We start from the raw sequence: 20,442 nt of genomic DNA on the forward strand, positions 1-20,442 counted from the left end.
TGTGACCATTGGAAATTGGCATATCACTTAGATTTGTGCTTTAGTGTAATTCTCTACACTTGAGTTTCACGGAGCTTGATGGTATAGGAGAGCTTCATAAATCTTGATTTAGTTAACTGGTCATAGATACAAAACATTTTGCTCAGTTTATTCCCTTCCATATGCAGAGGGAGTATTGTCAATGATCAAAGCAATAAATGCATCACTTCCATTTAAATTATTTTGTTTTTACTTTACAGAAAACACTCTTCGATAAAAAGAAAAGTATTCCTGATAAGTGCTGCAGCATCAAGTTTCTTAACACCCTTGGAAGTGTGCCCATCAGAATTTAAGTTCCTGTGTCTGAGGATTTCAGTTTTTTTGTTTTTTTTTAACTTTGGATGGTTTTGATATTTGGTTCTTTTCTCTTTTTTTTTTTTTTTACCCTCTGGTATGAAGTACTTTTAACATTTATATCTCATTGCTGTTACATTTTATATTTTGTGAGGTAAACCCTGTTTTCTTCTTCCTTAACCACTAATGTTAGAATTTATTTCTAAGAATCAGTCAACACGTATACTGTTAATAATAGTGAATTTCTTTGATTTAGCTGGCCTGACTAATCACTGACAAGTACTCTTGATTTATATCGAGACATTTTTATTTGTTCAGAATGTTCTTGTGTGGTGGACATGATGTACTTGTGACAGACAGAAGTGGTTGTGCATACTTGGTGGCAGAATACTTGCTTATTAGAACGAAGTCACACTGTTAACTTTATTTTTGTGCAGAACACCTAAAACCACTTTTGCTGCTGTAGTTAATACGGTTAATTCATCTGCATGTTTATCTGTTAACCAGGCAGAATAGAGGAGAGTACCTAATGAGATACATGTTTATGCTTAAATGCCTTTTAAAAAGCAGGACTTCAGGGTCAGATTTTAAGAGCTCTGGATTCTAGTGCCAGATCATTTTCAAACCTCTGTAGAGAACTCACTACAAGGACTTTTTATACTGTGGACACTGATTATGCTATGCTGTGGAGAAAACCAAAGCAGCTATGAGCTCCAGCTTCATATTGTAACAAGACTCTTTACACAGTAAGAGTCAATAAACTTTTTACTCAACTAAAAAGGCAATACTTTTTTAAAAAACCAAAATGTTTATATTTTATACTGCACTTTAATGTACTTTGTATAACTAGGTGCAAAAGATCTACCATGGCAGTGGGAATAATAGTCCTTGGCTGGCATGCATCTGAACCCAGGCTTGTGATTGGGTGGTGCTCTTGCACAAAATGCCGCTTGAAGCCCAAATGCCTGCCAGGTTTTTCTCTAACACTTCCCTTTTTCAGTGATTTTTCTATTGAGAAGAAAATAGCAGTTTTTTATGTACAGACTGTCTTATCTGTTTTCAGCCATTGCCATTTTCCTCAGTTTGTGTCATATAAATGTCTTCATGGCATGAATGAAAGACATTCTGTGCCGCAAGCAGGTGAGCAGAGCCATGCCTGGTTTATCTCTGGCACTCAGGCCTGCCCTCTCTTGCCATGTCTTCTCATGTCAGGTAATGGCCACAGAAAGGGGCAAGCGAAGGAGATGGTGGTGTGGAGGGAGCGAAGCAGGTGCTAGTTCTGCGCTTTCATCTTGCTGCAGAAGAAAGTGTTTGATGATAAGGCAGGGGCCAAAAATAGTACTAATAAAAGGAGACTTTAAAATTGTTATTACAAATTACAGAAAATGATCCGTTTGCTCGTTTTGCCCCTTCACTGCTGCCTCACTGTGAATGGTTACGGGGTTCATTATCTGAAGTTCCTGCCAGAAAAGTGTTGATGGCTTGAAGCCTCTGAGAGTGCACCCATGCAGTCCTTTGTTTGGGTTACTTTAACATTAATTTGATTGGAGAAAGATGGTTTTTCAATAGAAAAGCATTTCCAGGTAGTCAGTGTGAGCCCTGGTGAGCTAAGGGTGCCACTTAGGGCCAGCTGACATTGAAGGATGGCAATGTGTGCTGGAAGGTCTTGCCGCCACAATTCTAAATCCCCCTTCAGTTTTTCCACCCAAGTCTAAACATACACTTTTGCTAATAAATGTCCTCTCACAAAGAAGTAACTTGTGCCTGTAGAAATGTATTTTGAAAACATTGTATACTTCAACTTTGTAGCCATTTAAACTAACCCTTTTTCAATAAAGCACTATTATTTAGATATTAAATAAGCAGTCCTCATTTTATTTGAGTAAGGTGTGAAGTCCACTGGGAAGATTCAGGGCCCCAATGACAACTGTGAATCAGAACAGGAAGTTACTTGTATTAATAGCATGAGTACTGCATCAGAGATAACTCAGATACTCCAGAAGAAATGGTACAGCTGGGACAGAACTATGTACAGGCTGTCAAATTATCTACAGATTATTTGGTTAAAATGGACACTAAAACTTCATAGGTAAATTTACTAATTAGAAAATGAAGCAACAACTGTTAAACATAGTGGGAAGTAAAGTGATCCAAATATATTTCTAATTCTCCATATAAAGAGGTAAGTGAGGAAAACAGCTTTTTAATTTTTTTAAACTGTATTTATTGCTTGGGAGTGCTTGAGACAGTCTCCCTTTGTAGCCTGGCTAGCCTGGAACTCCCTCTGTAGAGCAGGCTGGTCTGCAACTCATAGAAATCCACCTGCCTCTCCCTCCAGAGTGCTGAGATTAAAGGTGTAAGCCACCATGCTCAGATTTTTAAGTTTTTTACAGTTTTGTTTTTATGTGTATGAGTGTTTTGCCTGCGTGCATGTGTCTGTACCATGTGCATGCTTAGTGCCCAGGGTAGCTAGAAAAGGATGTCGGATTCCCCGGAACTGGAGTGACAGATAGTTGTGAGCAGCCTTGTGGGTGCCAGAAATAGAATTTGGGTGTTTTGGAAGAACAGCCAGTGTTCTTAACTGTTAAACCATCTCTCCAGCCCAGAAAAGCAACTTTAAAAACCAGAATTTGGACTGGTGAGATGGCTCAGTGGCTGAGTACTGACCACCCAACCTGATCAAACCTGAGTTTGATCCTGAGACTCACAAGGTGGAAGGAGACGCAAGGCCACACAAACCTAAACTTTATCCTAATCTGAATGAACCTCCTCGACTTGGCCTCATGCCCATTTGGGTAGCCAGACCACTGGATCGACCGTCCCAGTATCATCTGGGCCCCTCTTCCTCTTGCTTTCGGAACAGCACATTGACCCCAGGGTAGTGAGACTCCTGCTCTCTAGGTCATTAGGTTGCTCAGGTCTAACCTCATTCCTGCCCTATCCAGCCTCCTTTCTTACAATTGGTAGCACACTCAGTGGCACTGGCTGGTTAGAGGAAAAGGCTAGGGTGGTGGAGAAAGTTGGGAACCCTCTCCACATTGCTGAGCCTAGTTTGCCTTGGGGAAGCTGAGGCCCTCCCATCTTGTCTTATGGACTTCTCTCCAAAAGCCAGTGCTTTGTATGAATCGCTTGGGGCTGTGCGCCAAATCATTCCTGGATTTACTTAGCTTGGACGTGGTTGAGAGGGCTGGCTCTCTGCAGGGCCAGTTAACCAATGGAAGAAGAAAAGGAGGGTGCTGAAAGTCACAGGAGTGGAGGGCCCAGAATCAGGTCTCACCATTTTGATTCCCAGAAAGAGCCTCAAAACCAGAAGGGAACAACGAAGGCTTCCAGGGGTCTTCCTTGACGTAGCCTGCCTCTGGTACAGTACTCAAGAGCGACCCTTCAGTAATACCTGGTGCCCACAGACCACAATTCCACTCTTCCCAGGTGGGGCACGATGGACGGGAGGCAAGAAGGAGGCTGGCAGTCGGGCGTGACCAAGGCTATGAGTGCCAGGACAGTTCCGCGAGCTGGGAGCAGGCTGCACCCAGAATCGGACCACCTTGCTTGCCAAAGCCAGGCTGTAGGCTGAGACCCGCCCATGTGCCAAAGTCCCGCCCAAGGCTTATGTAGGGCCCACCAGAGTCCAGAGTCCAATCCAGGGCTGGGTCCTCAAGTTATTCCGATGTCGGGTCCAAGACCGAATCTTCCCGGCATGCCAAAGCGAAGAGTAAGAAAAAGAACTCGCCGCTTCCTAAGTCCCACCCAGCGCAGAGTTCTCGGGTCCTCAAACCCCTCCCAGGGCCGAAGACCCGCCCACTGTACGGAAGCCTGGTTCCACCCGCGGGGGAGCTCCCCGGCTTTGCTTTTGACATTATGGTTCTCTCTCGCCCCGCCCTCCCCCGTGTGGTCACCAATCAGAACGAAGTGCTGCGCTCGCAGGCGCCGGTCCGGAGGACCCGCCCGCAGGCCAATCGGCGGTGCGTCCGCGGGGGGGCGGGGCTGCGGCGGACGCGCGGCGGGGGCGGGGAAGCAGCTAGCTGTCGGGATCGGGCGGCGCGGGCGCAGGACGTGGAGGAGGCCTGGCTGGCGGCGGCGCAGGCCGGTGTGGCACGGTGAGGACGCGGCGGCCGTGGGCGTGGGCAGGGGGGCGAGTCGCGCAGGGGCGGTGGGGCGAGCTCGGGCTTCCTTCGTTGGCCGAACCTCTGGAACCCGAGCCGGCCCAGGCCTGAGGCTGGCGGTCCACCAGAGAAAGTCCACGCCCGGGCTCTGAGGCCTTCGTGAGGCGCGCCAGCTCCTCATCGAGTCCGCGTGTGACAACACACGTCTGTGAACGGCCTCTCCGTGGAGGGCGAAGGGAGGAGAGTCTTGGGTCGAGACTGGATGTCCGCTGAGGACAGGAGTGTTGCTGGTGTCCATGGGCAGTCTGGGGAGGGCTGATAGCTGCAGAGTTCCGAATGGAGCCTGGCTGTCAGCAGAGTACCGAGGGCAGGAACATCACACGTGGAGGCCAGCTGTCGAGAAAGGGGGACGATCGAGAGTTTGGGCATCTCTCCTGGGCACTGGGTGTCTCCTGGGGAGTTAAGGGCCACTGAGTGCCCTCCTGCAGACACCCCCTCCCCCAGGCCAGTGAGCAACAAAGCAGGAGCCTTGGGAAGCAGCACCGAGAGCCACAAATGAAAGCCCAGAAGGGCATCGGCCACTCCCTGGTTTTTCTTCCCAGCCTTTCCTTCAAAACTGAGAACCAGGTTCTTACTCTGCTAGGATCTAGAAATAGTACTGGCCCGTTGCGTTTCACTCACTCTAGATTATAAACACCTTTGCCATTTACATGTGGCAGTGATTTCTCAGAATCTTTCATGTCCCAGGAATGGTGGTGAAAAATCGAAACGAGAAAGCAAGGCATTCATGGAGGAAATAATGTCGATACATAGTGTTTAGAAAGAATGGAAAGACTTAGAATTCCGAGCAGAATCTTTCAAGGGTGACTTTTCTCTCTAGCTTTGTTTTGTTTCCATGAGGTGTTTTTGACTGGGCCACTGTGAAAATGTTTGGTAATTAGCGGGTAACACTGAATTTGAGTGGGTCTTGTGGCGACAGTATTATAATCAGCACTACAGGTTCTCTCAGTGTTAGAAAGATGAAAGAGGTCGTTTGAAATAGGAAGGTGTGAAGTAACCTTTACTTGTAGGCTAAATAAAATTTTTGTGAATTTCCAGACACAAAAAGTTTTTTGTGAAGCACTTTTATGGCTGTTATTTTGTCAGTTCTAAAGTCTTCAAAGGAGACATGCCCAAGCTGCACAGCCTTCCCACATTCCCACCTACATCCCCCACAGTTTTTCCATAGCCCAGGCTGGCCTCCAGCTCACCACCCTCTTACCTCAGCCTTCTGAGTGCTGATGGAACAGGTGTGCATCATGAGTGCCTTTGCACAACTCCGTTTTAAAGGACAGGAAGAAGTTAACTGGTGGGTTTAGGATGACATTTTGGCATATGTGCAAAACCAGTCATCCCCCTGCTTCTCTAATGACCTTGCTTTGCTACATTTTATGGGTGCTAATGGTGAGTTAGGTTCCTTCCTACAAATTCCTTTACCAAAGAGGAAGTCACTATGAGGTATATCCCTCATTTATCCCTGCCTTAGACTCCTTATCCGTGAAGTGGTTTAAAACGTACTTACCTCGTAGGGTTGTTGTGAGGACTAAGAATCAATTTTTGACAGCTGTTAAGATGCCTTGAATTACGTTAGCACTTTCTGAACTTCAGTAATTGTTACTATCAAGTGAAAGAGCAGCCTGAGTAAACGGTAGCACAGGCTAACCCTGGGTATTTGTCAGATGAGTTGGTAGAGCATTAGTGATGCCACAGTTACCTGCTTGGAGGGAAGGATCTGAACTGGATTGCCTAAGCAGTGATTAATCCATGAGTAATCCCCATGGGAAGTCATGTATGTCTATTTGTCAGTTTCCCCCTTTCCAGACATTCCTGCTTCTAGTCACATGAACACCTGTATTCAGACGTTAATGGATTTCTCTAAATTCTGCCTACCATTTCAGTTACAATCATATTTTCCTTTCCCCCATTTTCCTGTCTGGTTTCCGGTTTCCCTTCATGAGCTTTGCACATGCCATGCAGTGCTAAGTATGCAGCCAGAGCACATTGAAAAGCTGGATGAGTTTAGTCCGCTCTCTTAGGTCACGATGTGTAGAGTCAGTTGGCTCTAATGTATCTGTTGATGTGAGGGTTTGACTTTATCAAGGAAAGCTGGAAAGTTGAGGATCTCAAAGAACTTAGTACGATAAATTCCAGTGTTACAATTTTCTTGGGAGTGTTTATGTTGGAGAGGATTGTGGTCTACTATTTTTGGAAAGCAACTACTAGTCAGTATGTGATATTTTGATTTTGGAAATCCCACTTTTAAAAAATAATCACATCAGCAAACATTGTATCAGTCAGGTGGTTAAGTAAGTACTCTTGACCAGTAAACATTCTTTGGCAAGCTCATTCCTGTCCCTCCTCAAAGCATAATTTGAACCATTTTGATTCCGAGAAAGATGCCTGAAATACGCCTTTAAGCTTAAAGATGAAATGGTGTGTACACAAAAATTAAAGTGTAAAAACATGCTTGAGGACATGGACAGACTCAGGAGGGCAGAATGATTTGAGTGACTTTGTTTTAGTCCTAGAAGATTATTTCCCACTAAGCCTAAATACTAAGGTATTTTAGTTTATTACTCCTTTAAAATAAAAAACCTGAGGACGGTTAGACCACTGAATGGGAAAAGGTGCTTGCCGCCAAGCCTGGTGACCTGCATTCAAACCAAGGACACACATGGTAGAAGGGGATAAATGATTCCCAAAAGCTGTGCTCTGACTTCTTTATGTGAGCAATGTCAAACATGTGCACACACATACACAAGTTAATGTAATTAAAAAACAAAGGCACCGTGACAACAGGATCCCATGAGGAAGCCTGCTTTGGCTTATCTCCCCTCCCCAGCCCATCCTGATCACATCCCAAAATGAATTTAGTAATATCCCACCCCAGCTTCAAAACCTGCTTCAGTATGGACCTCCATCTAGTTGACCTGCTGGAGCCCTAACAGCCCAGCCTCAGAATGCTTCTTTGCTCTCCTCTGGTGTCTTGAACTAGCTGCACTCTGCCTTTTCCCCTAACCCTGATAACACACAGGTAATGTAGCCACCCTACCTGAGTGAGACAGGGTCTGGCCATGTAGCCCTGGCTGTCCTGGAACTCGATATGTAGATCAGGCTGGCCTCGAACTCTTTCTCAGGCGTGCTGGGATTAAAGGCGAGTATCACTATGCTCCACTTGATCTCTTGCTTCCTGTGGGACCTCCACCCCATTGAGCCTGGGCGGCCACTGCTCTAGTGATTTTCTTTTTCCTCACTGTGCTTGCCGTGGGCAAGTGGTCTTGTGTGCTCACTCGGTTGGTTCCCTTTCTTGATTCAACTCCTTTGTGTGTACACCGTAGAGTCAGGATGGAGTTGAGGCCCTCTGTAGAGGTGAGGGACTGCCAAGTCATTCTCCTCCATGAGCTGGAGTTCCTTGAGCTGTACTGCCACCATTACAGGTGGTTGTGACAGTAAATGACACAGTATAAAGCAAAGGGCTGGATCTGGGCCTCCTGGCAGTGGTGGTCATTTGGGACATAGTAGCTACTGTCATGGGTATGAGGACTGACAAGTCTTTTTGGTTAGACTTTCCCTGCATCCCAACTGCTCCTCTACCTGCCGAATTCCCCTCTGCCATCCTCACTTTATCTAGCATACTTAACTACCATCTAACATTCCCATTCCCACTGCATTGTAGGGGTTTTTCTCCCTTAGAAGTTCCTATATCCTTAAACATTCAGAGTTTCTATAGTATCAGAATAAGTGATCAGTAAATGTTTGAAATACATAATAATAACAAATCAGTAATACAATACAATAATAAAGTTTTGTGTGGGGGCAACCTCCGATGCTAAGTTTTGTGGAGCCTGAAGAATATGTAATTAGAAAAGGGTAGGGCGGCTCACATCAGCCTGTAATTCCATCTCCAGAAGGATCAGACACTTTTGGTCTCTGTGGGTACCTGCACTCAAAATGTGTGAGTGCACGTATACACACACACACACACACACACACACACACACACTCAAAATGTGTGAGTGCACGTATACACACACACACACACACACACAATTTAAAATAATAAATATAAATCTCCTTTAAAGAAATAAGACTACAGATAAAAGTTAATTCATTAAATAAACATTTGTTTAGTATGAGAAAAAGTAAGGAGCTAGGAATGTAGCTGATAATGAGTGAGCACTTTCCTAACATACACAAAACCCCAGGTTTGATCCTCAGAGCCATAGTAGTACATCCCTGTGATCTCAGCATAGGGTGGTAGAGACAGGAAAACCAGAAGTTCAGAGTCATCAAAGACAGCCTGGGCTACATGAGACCCTGTTTGGAAAGAAGGAAGGACACATTTATTACTTGACATATAATCCCTTTTTTCTTAGCTCTGTATTTTTAATTTCCTTTTCATGACAGTGGGAAAATAAAATTCATTCATCCCTCTAGAATAGCTGATACTTTTTTATTGGTAGGGCACATAATTTATGATTTCACATATAGGCATATTTTATAATAGTGCACAAACAGTTTTGTGTTTCTGGGGCCAGGGAGGGGGGGAGTGGAGATCTTTATTCTGTTTTGCACAATTACATTTAATAAGGAAGAAAATATTCATCAAAGGCATATTTACAATTGTAGTTCTGTATTATTGACCTGTTTTTCTGATAGGTAAGGATTTGTACTTTGTCTTCTGAGAACTGAACTCTGCCTAGAGTTTGATAGATCTATTGACAATGTCCTCACGAAGGAACTTCCGGCTCCTTGTATTTCCGTCTTCCGGTTTCTTTTCCATTGTCCATGTACCTTCCAGGCTAGATACTAGTGGACCCATTTGTGCTGCTTGCCTAGGGCCACAGGGTGTGAGCAGCGTTCTGGGAGCTCATTTCATTTGAATGTACGTCCACCTTAGTTGGTCCTTATCTGGCGCCCAGAAGTGCCAGCTGCTCTTCCAAGCTACCTTCTTGTGGGGGAGAACGGCACAGGCAGTTACACCAGACAGATCCAACAACCTTAAGTGGTTACAATCAGAATAACTTTTTAGTAAATTTTACAGAAACATATGACGATAGGAACACTTTGCTTGGGGCCTTACCAGTACCTTGGAACCGAGGCCCATGTGAGAGACCTAGAAACCTGAGCCAGACTAGTTTTTTTTTTTTTTTTATCAAGTTAACTTTGATTGAGGGCAGTTTTATACCCATGCTCGATGCCAAATAAACCAGTAGTGTGTAGAGTGAAGGTCCTAAGTGCATTTTCCTTGGCTAGTGGAAATTTGTTTGAGAAGGAAAAAGTGATGTTGGAAATTAACTTACAAGGCTTTACTAAATATTTTGTCTATTTTATTAAAGTCACAGTTTCTTCAGTAGTAGTTAATATGGAGAGCAGACCATAATATCTAAATTAGTTCCAGTGTTAAAAGTTTTGCTTGGTTTATTTACTTTTGGCTTTTTGAGACAGGGTTTCTCTATGCAGCCTTGGCTGTCCTGGAACTCATTCTGTAGCCCAGGCTGGCCTCGAACTCAAGGATCCACCTGCCTCCCAAGTGCTGGGATTAAATACATGCATCACCACACTCAGCTAAAAATATTTATTAATTGAACTGTTGTAGAAAAACAGAACAAGAACAACTATAACTCTTAGACAAGGGACAGTATTCTTGCCGCCTCTGGAAGGTTGGCAGCTATCAGTAAATCATGAAGCAGGCCATTACAGGTGTTGTGTGATATCAAAGGTAAAATATATATATATCCATTACTGTAAAAAGTTGGGAAAGAATTTTACATTGGAAAGAAGAGTAAAAAATCAGTCCTTTACCCTCTCCCAGTGAGAACCACCATAAACATGTGTGGGCTTGTTTTTTAGGAAGGATGGGTTTATTTTGGCTCATGGTTAAAATGTGTGATAGTGGAGCTTAGTTTCTGGGAGTGCACACTCCATTCATCCTGGCCCTCCCACTCATTAGCTAGAACATCTGGATATGTGCATGATGCAGCTGCGGAGGACTCTGGCAAGCAAAAGGTAATGGGCAGTGGAGATGAATGCCATCAACAGAGAGCTTCCTGTTTCCCCCCAAATGTTCCCTGTCTTGCCATCAGAATATTCAGAACCTGGAGGTGGGCTTCAGGTAGGGATAGGGAGAGCTACAGAAAAGCCTTCTAGTTTGGGCTCCAGAGGAGAGCGGGGAAAGTCCACCATTTTTCCTCTTTGCCTCTTCATTGCCGTAGCAGTTGCCTTTTTCCCCTCTACCCCCTTGGAGCTCCGTCCCAGGCAAAGTACAATTTGTAGGCCAGCAGGGCTGCTAAAGCCCCAGATTTCTGGCTAAAGGACTGAAAAGGGAGCCTTATGAACAGGAAAGTGTACCAGAGAGACCACAGAGAGAAAGTTTGAGAAAGTTGCCCCTTAAAGTTTTATGGACTTAGGGGCTCAACACTGATCATGTGTGGGTCAGAAACTGAGAACCAGGGTCTAGAGAGATGATTCATCAGATTAGAGCACTGACTGCTTTTCCAGAGGACCTGTGTTCAATTTCCCAAACCCACATGTCAGTTCACAACCAGTTCCGAGGGATCCAATGCTTTCTTCGGGCCTCTGCACATATAGGGTTTTCCTGGGGAACATCAGGGCTCTGAAGTGGAGTTGGCACTGAAACAATATTCCACAGAAGACTGGATGGGACTGTAACCTGAATGCAGCCAGGCCAGTGTCTGCTCATCAGAAATACCAGTATGCTCCACAGGACTGAAATAAGACCTACACTCCACAGCACAGTGCTTTTAAAAGTCTAGGATATAATCCAAAAATACTCATACATGAAAACCCAGGGAAATGCTCACAAGCGAAAGACAGACTGAAAGTGAAGTGATGTAAATATGGAACCGATGTGAGAACTTTGTGATTGTTAGTATGCTGGCTAGTCTTATGTCACCTTGTACAAAAGTACAGTTATCTGAAAGGAGGGAACCTCAACTCAGAAAATGCCCCAATAAGATCCAGCTGTAAGGCATTTTCTTAGTGATTGATGGGGGAGGGCCCAGCACATTGTGGGTGGTTCCACCCCTGGGCTGGTGGTCCTGGGTTCTATAAGAAGGCAGTAAGCAGCGCTCCTCCAAGGCCTCTGCATCAGCTCCTGCCTCCAGATTCCTGCCCTGTTTGAGTTCCTGTCCTGACTTCCTTTGATGATGAGCAGTGCTGTGTAAGTATAAGCCGAATAAAACTCCCCAACTTGCTTTTTGGTCACGGTGTTTCATCGCAGTAATGGAAACCCTAAGACAGGATTGTGGCCTCTGTGGCCATTAATTCTTAGTGTTCATCCTGGAAATGTGTTACATAGCAAGACACTTGGCAGATGTAATTAATGGTACTAATCAGCTAATATTGAAATAATGAGGCTGGCCTGGATTCAGGTGGTCCACTCATGTGACTAGAGTTCTGTGGGGATCTGTCTCCAGCTGACACCAGAAGAGAGAGGTGGAGAGTTAGAACACGTGTTTTCAGTGTATTCTTCCTGGTTAGAAGGGCCAGGCGCCAACAGTGCAGGTGGCTGCTTGTTATACTGGGGGGGTGGGGGGGAGGTGGGGGGGTGGGGGGGTTAAACCTGGGCCTGCGGTACTTGCCTAGAGCTTGTGAGGCCACCACAAAATTTTTTTTTCAGTTACAGAATTTTGTTTTATGTAAAATTAGAGCATCTAGCAATTGTCTGAAGCACCAAGTGATGGAAATTATAAATCTGTTTAATGTTCAGATAGTTAAACAACTAGAGAGTGAAGGTAGAGCTGCAAGGTGGACGCGTCTTTGGACCCGTTGTCTTGTTTATTCTGTGGTGTTTGTGTGATGGGTCTTTATTCTGTAGCTGTTGCTGGACATGCCCAGGTCGGAAGACTGATCACAGAGCCCCATGGGGCTTATTTTATTTTGGGCTATAGGTACTATAAACTAGTTGGCACATCAACTTTCAGTTGTGTTTTTTTCTTTCCATTGAGATGTTTACAACAGTTGTGGATCAGTGGCAGAGTTGGGACTGGATCCTGTGTGTGATGGTTCGAACTTTTTCCACCAAGCATCTGCTGTCCTTGTTCTAGGAAATACCTACCTCTCTCTGGGTTTTGGGGTGTGTGTGTGTGTGTGTGTGTGTGTGTGTGTGTGTACATACATACTGTGGGTGTGCATACACGTGTGTGGCTGTATGTTGACTTCAGGTGTCATCTTCAGTCATTTTCCACCTTACTTTTGGAAACAAGGTCTCTTACTAAATGTGGATCGAATGAGATCCAATCGTATATTTGAACACTTGGTCCCCAGTTGGTGGACTGTTTGAGAAGGATTACGAGGTGTGTCTGGCCTCTTTGGAAGAGGTGTGTCACTTGGGGTGGGTTTGAGGTTTCAACAGACTCTTGCCAGTCCCAGTGTGTCTTGCTCTTTCTGCTTCCAACTGTCGGGTCAAGAGATAAGCTCTTGGCTGCTCCTGTCCCAATGCCTTTGTTTTACCATCATGGACTCTAATCCTCGGAGACTGTAAGCCCCAAATTCTTTGTAAGTTGCCTTGGACATGTTATTTTATCACAGCAATAGAAAAGTGACTAAGACACTAACTTAGAGTTCACAAATTAAATGAGACTCGTGGGCCAGCAAACCCCACGGAGCTGCCTGTCGCAGCCTCCCCAGCACCGGGATTACAGGCACACCTGGTTTGGGCAGGTTCTGGTGTAGCAAGCTTTCTTGTCGGACTATCTTTGGACTGCCAGCTTGCAAATAACAATCCTGAAACTTATTATTAATTATAAAAGCTTGGCCTTAGCTTAGGCTTGTCTCAACTAGCTCTTATAACTTAAATTAACCAATTTATATTAATCTATGTTCTGCCATGTGGTGTTACCTTTCTCCATCCTGCCCATCCTGCTTCCTTTGCATTTGGCTGATGATTTGGCCTTTCTTCTTCTGTCCCTGGAAGTCCTACCTAACCTCTTCCTGCCTAGCTATTGGCCATTCAGTGCTTTATTACACCAATCACAGCAGCACATCTTCACACAGTGTAGAAACATCCCACAGCATTCTGGGGATGCACACTCAGGTCCTCACACTTGTACAGCAAGCACTTGACCAACTGAGCCATCTCCCCAGCACTGCTACGGCCTTCTTAAAGTCTTAACATCACCAACACCAGAAGTTCCTGACTGATCGGGTGGAGGAGCCAGTGTTTGCCGCTGGGCTCACTTGTCCACATGGTGCAGGCGATGACTCCAGCTGTGGTTTCTGCAGGGCCAAGGCCACGTCAGCTTCCGCCTGGCAGTGCTGCAACTGTGTCTAGAGAGGTGCTGATTGTTGAGTCAGTGAGACTCCTAGGAAGGGTGTGGATGCTCACACCTGCCCGTCTGCCTAGCTAGCTGTTTCTCATCAGTTCTTTGAACCTTGCCCTGTAATATAAAACCCGACATTGTTTTTCAGCTTTTGCATATTGATTAACTTGCTTACTTATTATTTTTTTTTTTAAAAATCAGTTGTGCTGGGAGAAGGAGGGGCCCATCCCTTGCTGTACTGCAGTAGTGTAGCCCAAGGTTGGGGGACTGGGTTGGAGTCCATTTATGAAAGATGACTCATGGGCCGGTGAGAAGGCTCAGCTGGTAAAGGCACTTGCTGCCAAACCTAATGACCTTAGTTCCATCCTTGGACCCACATGGAAGACTGAGAGAACCAACTCCCACAAGTTGTCCTATGACCCCCACATACATGCTGTGGCACAGATATGCCCATACACATACACACAAACATTTTTAAAGTTCATAACATTGAGTAGATTTTAGACCTGTTAGACAAATTTCATGAAAATGCTAAATATCATATCCTGTCTCTTTGGCTAGTCAATAAAGAAGCTTGCCTCTTAATTCTCCTATTAGGACCCAGGGTTTCAAGGAAGGCAGATGTCCACGACTCAACAGCATTCTAGCTAGCTCCCTTAACCGTGGACAGTAGATTGTGCCTTTGTTCAGGGAGAGCAAGAATCTTGGTAACCAGAGCGAGGCTCAAAGCTGACTCTGTCGCTTCTGGGTTAAGTGTTCCTTCGCAGCCTCTATTTATTTGTTTACTTAAGCCGTTTTGGTGCAGAGCTTTCCCATACACATTCCGTCCTATACATTCCCCCGCCCCCACTGTCAGCAGCCCTTCCAGAGTAGATGTCTGTTACATCACCACCATCCCCAAAGCCTTTGCCAACTTTTAGGCTGAATTTTCCAACTTTAGGAAATGACATGTCACAGAGTTTTTTAAATTATTATTTTTAAATAGGAACATAACCAAAGCAGCCAAATTTGTAGTGAAGGGTACAAAATGATGGAAATTGTATCCAGCTACCAGAGATATTTTTAGGGATGCAGACTACAAAGCATTCCATTCACATGGAAAAAGAGATGAGAAAATTGCTTGAGTCCCCTATATAGGTTGCTGGTTCTTTGCCCGGCCTTTCTGTGGACTTCTGGGGGTGGTGCTCCAGCAGATACCAGGACAGGGCAGAAGTGGACTGTAGGCTCCCAGACCTGTGTTTCTTCTGACCTAGTCTTCTTAATATTTATTTATAAGCACACAAAACAAAATAAAGTTCATTCCTGTTAGGTCATATCTTACATAAGGCAGATTTAGAGCATATCCCCTCCCCCCAATTATTCCTCATGTCAGACTAAAGCAAATGATACCGAGTGAAGAAGCAGCCTGTGATTCTGCAGCAAGAGCCCAACTGTTTGCTGCTTCTGAAACAGTTGAGAGACCAGAGATGAAGATTAACCAGCATTCCCTACACTGGGATTGTCTACCAGTTTTCTATCAAATTCTATTCATCTCTCCTAAACTTAGTAATACACTGAGCTTTAAAGTCTCACCTTAAGTCCCTGTCTCAGACTCCACCTTAAATCTGAGTACTTGTTAAGTGGATAGTTCATGCCACATCACTCACTGTTGCGAACAGCAAACAGATTTGTCTTTGAAATTGCAGCACAGTGCCTCCAGGGTCATTTCTTATCCAAACCAGTGTGAATAGAGTGTGTTAGGACTCTGGGTCTCAGCTGCAGCTCTATGAATGATTCTCTTTGAACCAGATGAAAAGAAAGACAAAGGTCGCCGCTCAGAAGGTGTGTAAGCTTGCAGCGGTTTCCCTGGTGAGACTCAGGGTTCACGAGAGCTTTGATATCCCTTGAACTCTTCTGTGTCTTTTGTTCTCATGACCGATGAACTAATTAATATTAAATGAAAAGTTACAGCTAGGTTATAGTTAATCTATTTTTAAATATATTTTTACTAAATATACATATACAATATGAACTTATGGCTTAATTGTGTAAGATTTTTTAAAAAAATATTTGTTTTATATGTGTGTGCACATGTTCATGCAGGTGCCTTCAGAGGCCAAAAGAGTGTGTCAGATTCCCTGGAACTGGAGCTACAGGTGGTTGTAAGCTTCCTGATGTGCGTGCTAGGAGCTAAACCCAGCTTCTCTGCAAGAATAGCAAGTGCTCTTAACTGCTGAGTCATTCCATTTGTTTTGTTTTTGAGAGAGAATGTTTAAGAGCATTTGTTCTTGCAGAGGACCTGGGTTTGGTTGCCAGCACCCACATGACAGCTCATAACCGTCTGTAACTCATTTCAGGGACCCAGTGCCCTCCTCTGACCTCCTCAGGCATCAGGCACAGACATACACACAAGCAAAACACTCATGTACAAAATAAATCTTTAAAAAGGAAAGACGGGAAGGAGGAAGGCAGGAAGGCCTACTGCTCTTGCAAGAGGACCCAGGTTCAGTTCCCAGCACCGACATGATGGTTCACAACCATCTGTAACTTCAGTACCAGAGGATCCAGTGCTTTCTTTTGATCTCTACAGGCTCCTATTGGCATGTGGCACACACAAATAAATAAGTAAATAAATAAATATTTTTTGAAAAAGGATCCCGGTTCAGTTCCCAGCATCTATATGGTGACTCACAACTGTCCATAATTCAAGTTCCAGGAGACCTGATGCTCTTTTATGACCTCAGGCACTGTATTCATGAGGTGCTCAGATATACATGCAGGCAAAACACCTATACACATGAAAAATAAAAATAAGTAAGGAGCTGGGCTAGAGAGATGGTCCAGTTAAGAGCATTTGTTAGGAGGCAACGTCTTACTATGTAGCCCAGGCTGGTCTTGAACTTGTGACCACCTGCCTTAGCCTCCTAGATGCATGTGTATGCCACCACACTGTGTGGTTTAATGCTTTATAAAGTGAACTCTGTCTGCCCTAGGAGTACTTACCCTGTGCCCTGCTTAAGTAAGAGAGGGACTCTTATCCTGAGTGAACTAGCAATAACTTCCCTTGCATTTTCTTTTTATATGTTTTTTTTTTTCATCTTAGTGTGTACTTCTAGGTCCTGTGGTTATCCTTGTTCATAACCATTCGTAGAACTGCATGATTAGATGCAACCATCTTATAACAATATACAAGCTGGGCAGTGGTGGCACATACCTTTAATCCCAGCACTCAGGAGGCAGAGGCAGATGATTTCTGTGAGTTCAAGGCCAGGCTGGTCTACAGAGTGGGTTCCAGGACAGCCGAGGCTACACAGAGAAACCCTGTCTCAAAAAACAAAAATAAATACAAAAGAAAACCTGAAGAATTTTTTTCTTTCAACATAGAAGCTGAGTCCAGTGTCATGTATCCATTGCCCAACATGTGGGAAGCTGAGGCAAGAGGGTGGATTCAGTCAGGGAAGATAACAAAATCCTGTCTCTATATTAATATATATAAAATACAAGTGAAAATTACATAGTAAGATAAATTAGATAAATAGCCTCTGAAAATAGAATTTTCAGAGTTGTAGCCTTACTTAAGGGAAGATTGGCTTTGATGAGCAGAATAAAACACATACTTTGTTTCAGAAGAACTAAAGTTAATCAATTTTCCCATCATTATAACAAAATACCCGAGAAAACAACTCCAGGGAAGAGGAGTTTATTCTGAATCAGTCTCAGGTTTTAGTCATAGTCACTCCCCATTGCTTCTGGGTCCATTTGTAGTGCAAGAACATCATGGCAGAGAGCATGTGGTAAATTGGCTGACCTCAGAGAAGCAGAGGGACACTGACCCCCACTGGCCTACTTCCTCCAAGTAGGCCCTAAGGCAGTAATGTCATCCAATTATGAACCTGTCAGTGGGTTAATCCACCACAGGGTTAGAGCCCTCATAATTCAGTCATTTCTCAAAAGCCTATCAGGTGGTAGCCAGGCCTTTAACACTGAGACCTTTTGGAACAGTTCACACTTAAACTTTAGCAAGAACACTTGATGATTCAGTATTTGAGAAACATAAACTGATGAAGAACAAGAGGCTACTGTTTGTATTTTAATCTACTTCCACTTTGGAGGTAACCTAAAGGCAGAAGTCTCCATTTAGTCTTTTTGTATTAAAATTTTGTGAAAGTGAACCGAAAACGTTCATGGTTGTAGTTTTCAAAGCTTCATAGACTTGTGCTAACATTGACAGTGTGGACACTTCTATGTGCTGGTCTGCTGTGGTCAGTCTTCAGTCTTATGTATGATATACAGTATACTGCTTGATGAGACAGTGCAGTTTCTTTAATGCCATGGATACTATGTAACTACTTAGCTGCACCGTGCAATTTCTTTAATGCTTCGGATACTAAGTAACTACTTAGCTGCACAGAGCAATTTCTTTAATGCCATGGATACTAAGTAACTACTTAGCTGCACAGAGCAATTTCTTTAATGCCATGGATACTAAGTAACTACTTAGCTGGCAGACACAGTGAGAATCTAGTCCTGCCCTCAGGAAGCATACAGACTGGAAAGCTTCCAAAGAATGGTAGGTCACAGCTACCTGAGCCTCACATGTAAGTAGTTGGCCTATTCATTGGTTTGAACTGGCTTTATACGGGAATTGAGATGGGAAATTAACTTGGTGCGATTACATACCACTTCATCACTTTGCTCACATTATGCTTTTTAAAAAATTTTTATTTGTGTGCATCTGTGTGGATGCACATATGTGGCACATTTGTGGAGGTCAGAGAACAGTTTTCTGGAGTCAGTTCTGTTCTTCCACCGTGTGAGTCCTGGTGGTCCAGGCCAGGTCATCGGGCTTGGCAAAGTGCCTTTACTTGCTGAACCTTCTTGCACTCGAATGTAGCTGGAGTTTTCCTGCCTTGCCCACAGTCAGGACAAATCTCTCACCCACCAGTCCCATAGCTGCTCAGACCCAACCAAGTAAACACAGAGACTTATATTGCTTACAAACTGTATGGCCATGGCAGACTTCTTGCTAACTGTTCTTATAGCTTAAATTAATCCATTTCCATAAATCTATACCTTGCCACGTGGCTCGTGGCTTACCGGCATCTTCACATGCTGCTTGTCCTGGTGGCAGCTGACAGTGTCTCCCTCTGCCTTCCTGTTCTTTCTTTTCTCCTCTCTGTTAGTCCCGCCTATACTTCCTGCCTAGCCACTGGCCAATCAGTGTTTTATTTATTGACCAATCAGAGCAACACATTTGCCATACAGAACATCCCACAGCACTAGAATGTTGCACTTTGCCAAAAGATTTTAACCTCCTTTGATAAACTGGGTGCATGCAGCACTTCTGAACTAAGATCCTTGTGGGATGTGGCTTTAAGAAGGACTTGGTTGGTAGTGAGTCATGAGGAAGCTTTTCAAATGTCATTCAAAGGCTACGAGATCCTTTTGTTGGTTGGTCTTGATAAGATATTCATGAAAACGGGAAAGGACTGGCAGCTGCGGTGGCAGTGAAGAGGATGGGCGGGGACTGAGTGAGTTTGATGCTTTTGTTTTCTTAGTGCTGAGGGTTTAGCTCAGACCCTTGTGCCATGCTGGGCTAGCCTTTTGCCACTGAGCCACAGCTCCCACGCGAGAGAAATAAACTCTTTAAAAGGTTACTACAGTTAGCAGAAAACATTTACAAAGTGATTTAAGAGACATAAAGTAAGTTTTGCAGACTACAATCTTCGTTGGTTAAACATCTGGTGTATGTGTCTCACTTCTACCATGTTGCCTGTGTCTTTTGCTATCATGGTTTTACTGTTAAAATTTTTTTTTCTTTGTTGTTTGTTTGTTTTAAAGGCAAGTTCTCACTCTGTATACCAGGCTGGCCTCAGACTCATAGAATGTCGTTTGCCTCTGCCTCCTGCATGCTGAAATTAAGGCATGCACATCCACATTCTGCTTGTTTAGGTTTGTTTTTTGTTTTTTAAGAGAAGGTCCTATATAGACCAAGCTGGCCTAGAACTTGCTGTGTAGCCACGGATGATCTTGAACTCAGACCCATCCTCCTGCCTCTGCTCCTGTGTGCTGGAATTAGGTATGTGCCACACCACCACCTGCTTTATGTCATGCTGGGCATTGAACTCAGGACTTTGTTCATTGCCAGGCAAGTGATGTAATAACCAGGCCACATCCCTACTCCTTAATATTTTAAAATTTGATTTTCAGACATAAATAGTAGATTTAAGAAGAAAAATTTCCATAGATAATAAGTACCTTAGTACAAGGGAAAACAATATTGAGATTCTAGCAGATATTTAGCTTGCTCTTTATTAAATTACCCTATTAGACCGAACAGCTTAAAAACAGGCTTTTCCTTTCATGCAACAAGAAGGATTGAAAATGATCCTCTAGTGTCATCTTAAATGGTCTTGCATAGTGGTACCAGTGTTATGGTGGGTTTAAGGTGGGGCACAACTTGAGAATAGTCTGGGGCAGGTATGTGGATTCACCAGGTCCTTGTCCAGGCTGTCATTTGGTGCCATACCTCAGATTTCCTCACAGATGACCAGTGGCAACTGCTCTACCCTAGAAAATACAAGAAGTATGAAGCTGGCAAAGACAAATCTGGCTGTTTCCATGTCCTTTAGCTTCATCCCTGTGGCCTTCTTGGCACACTGAGCCAATGTAAAAGACAGGTCTATGGGTGCTTCAGATTACTG

At 44.1% G+C, this 20,442-nt stretch overlaps 2 protein-coding genes across 6 annotated transcripts in view; both read left to right on the plus strand.

The window, feature by feature from the left end:
- The window catches only part of Septin2 (septin 2), a 38,257-nt gene extending 36,062 nt beyond the window's left edge, over positions 1 to 2,195 (plus strand). For all 4 annotated transcript variants that reach the window (XM_059277980.1, XM_059277976.1, XM_059277978.1 and 1 more), the window contains exon 13: positions 240 to 2,195. The gene's annotated coding sequence lies outside the window, so the exon portion shown is untranslated. The remainder of the gene's footprint in view (positions 1 to 239) is intronic.
- A 2,148-nt stretch (positions 2,196 to 4,343) lies between these two features.
- The window catches only part of Farp2 (FERM, ARH/RhoGEF and pleckstrin domain protein 2), a 104,299-nt gene continuing 88,200 nt past the window's right edge, over positions 4,344 to 20,442 (plus strand). For both annotated transcript variants that reach the window (XM_059278625.1, XM_059278624.1), the window contains exon 1: positions 4,344 to 4,430. The gene's annotated coding sequence lies outside the window, so the exon portion shown is untranslated. The remainder of the gene's footprint in view (positions 4,431 to 20,442) is intronic.

This window comes from Peromyscus eremicus, chromosome 13, assembly GCF_949786415.1.
Source record: "Peromyscus eremicus chromosome 13, PerEre_H2_v1, whole genome shotgun sequence".
In the NCBI taxonomy this organism is placed as follows: Eukaryota; Metazoa; Chordata; class Mammalia; order Rodentia; family Cricetidae; genus Peromyscus; species Peromyscus eremicus.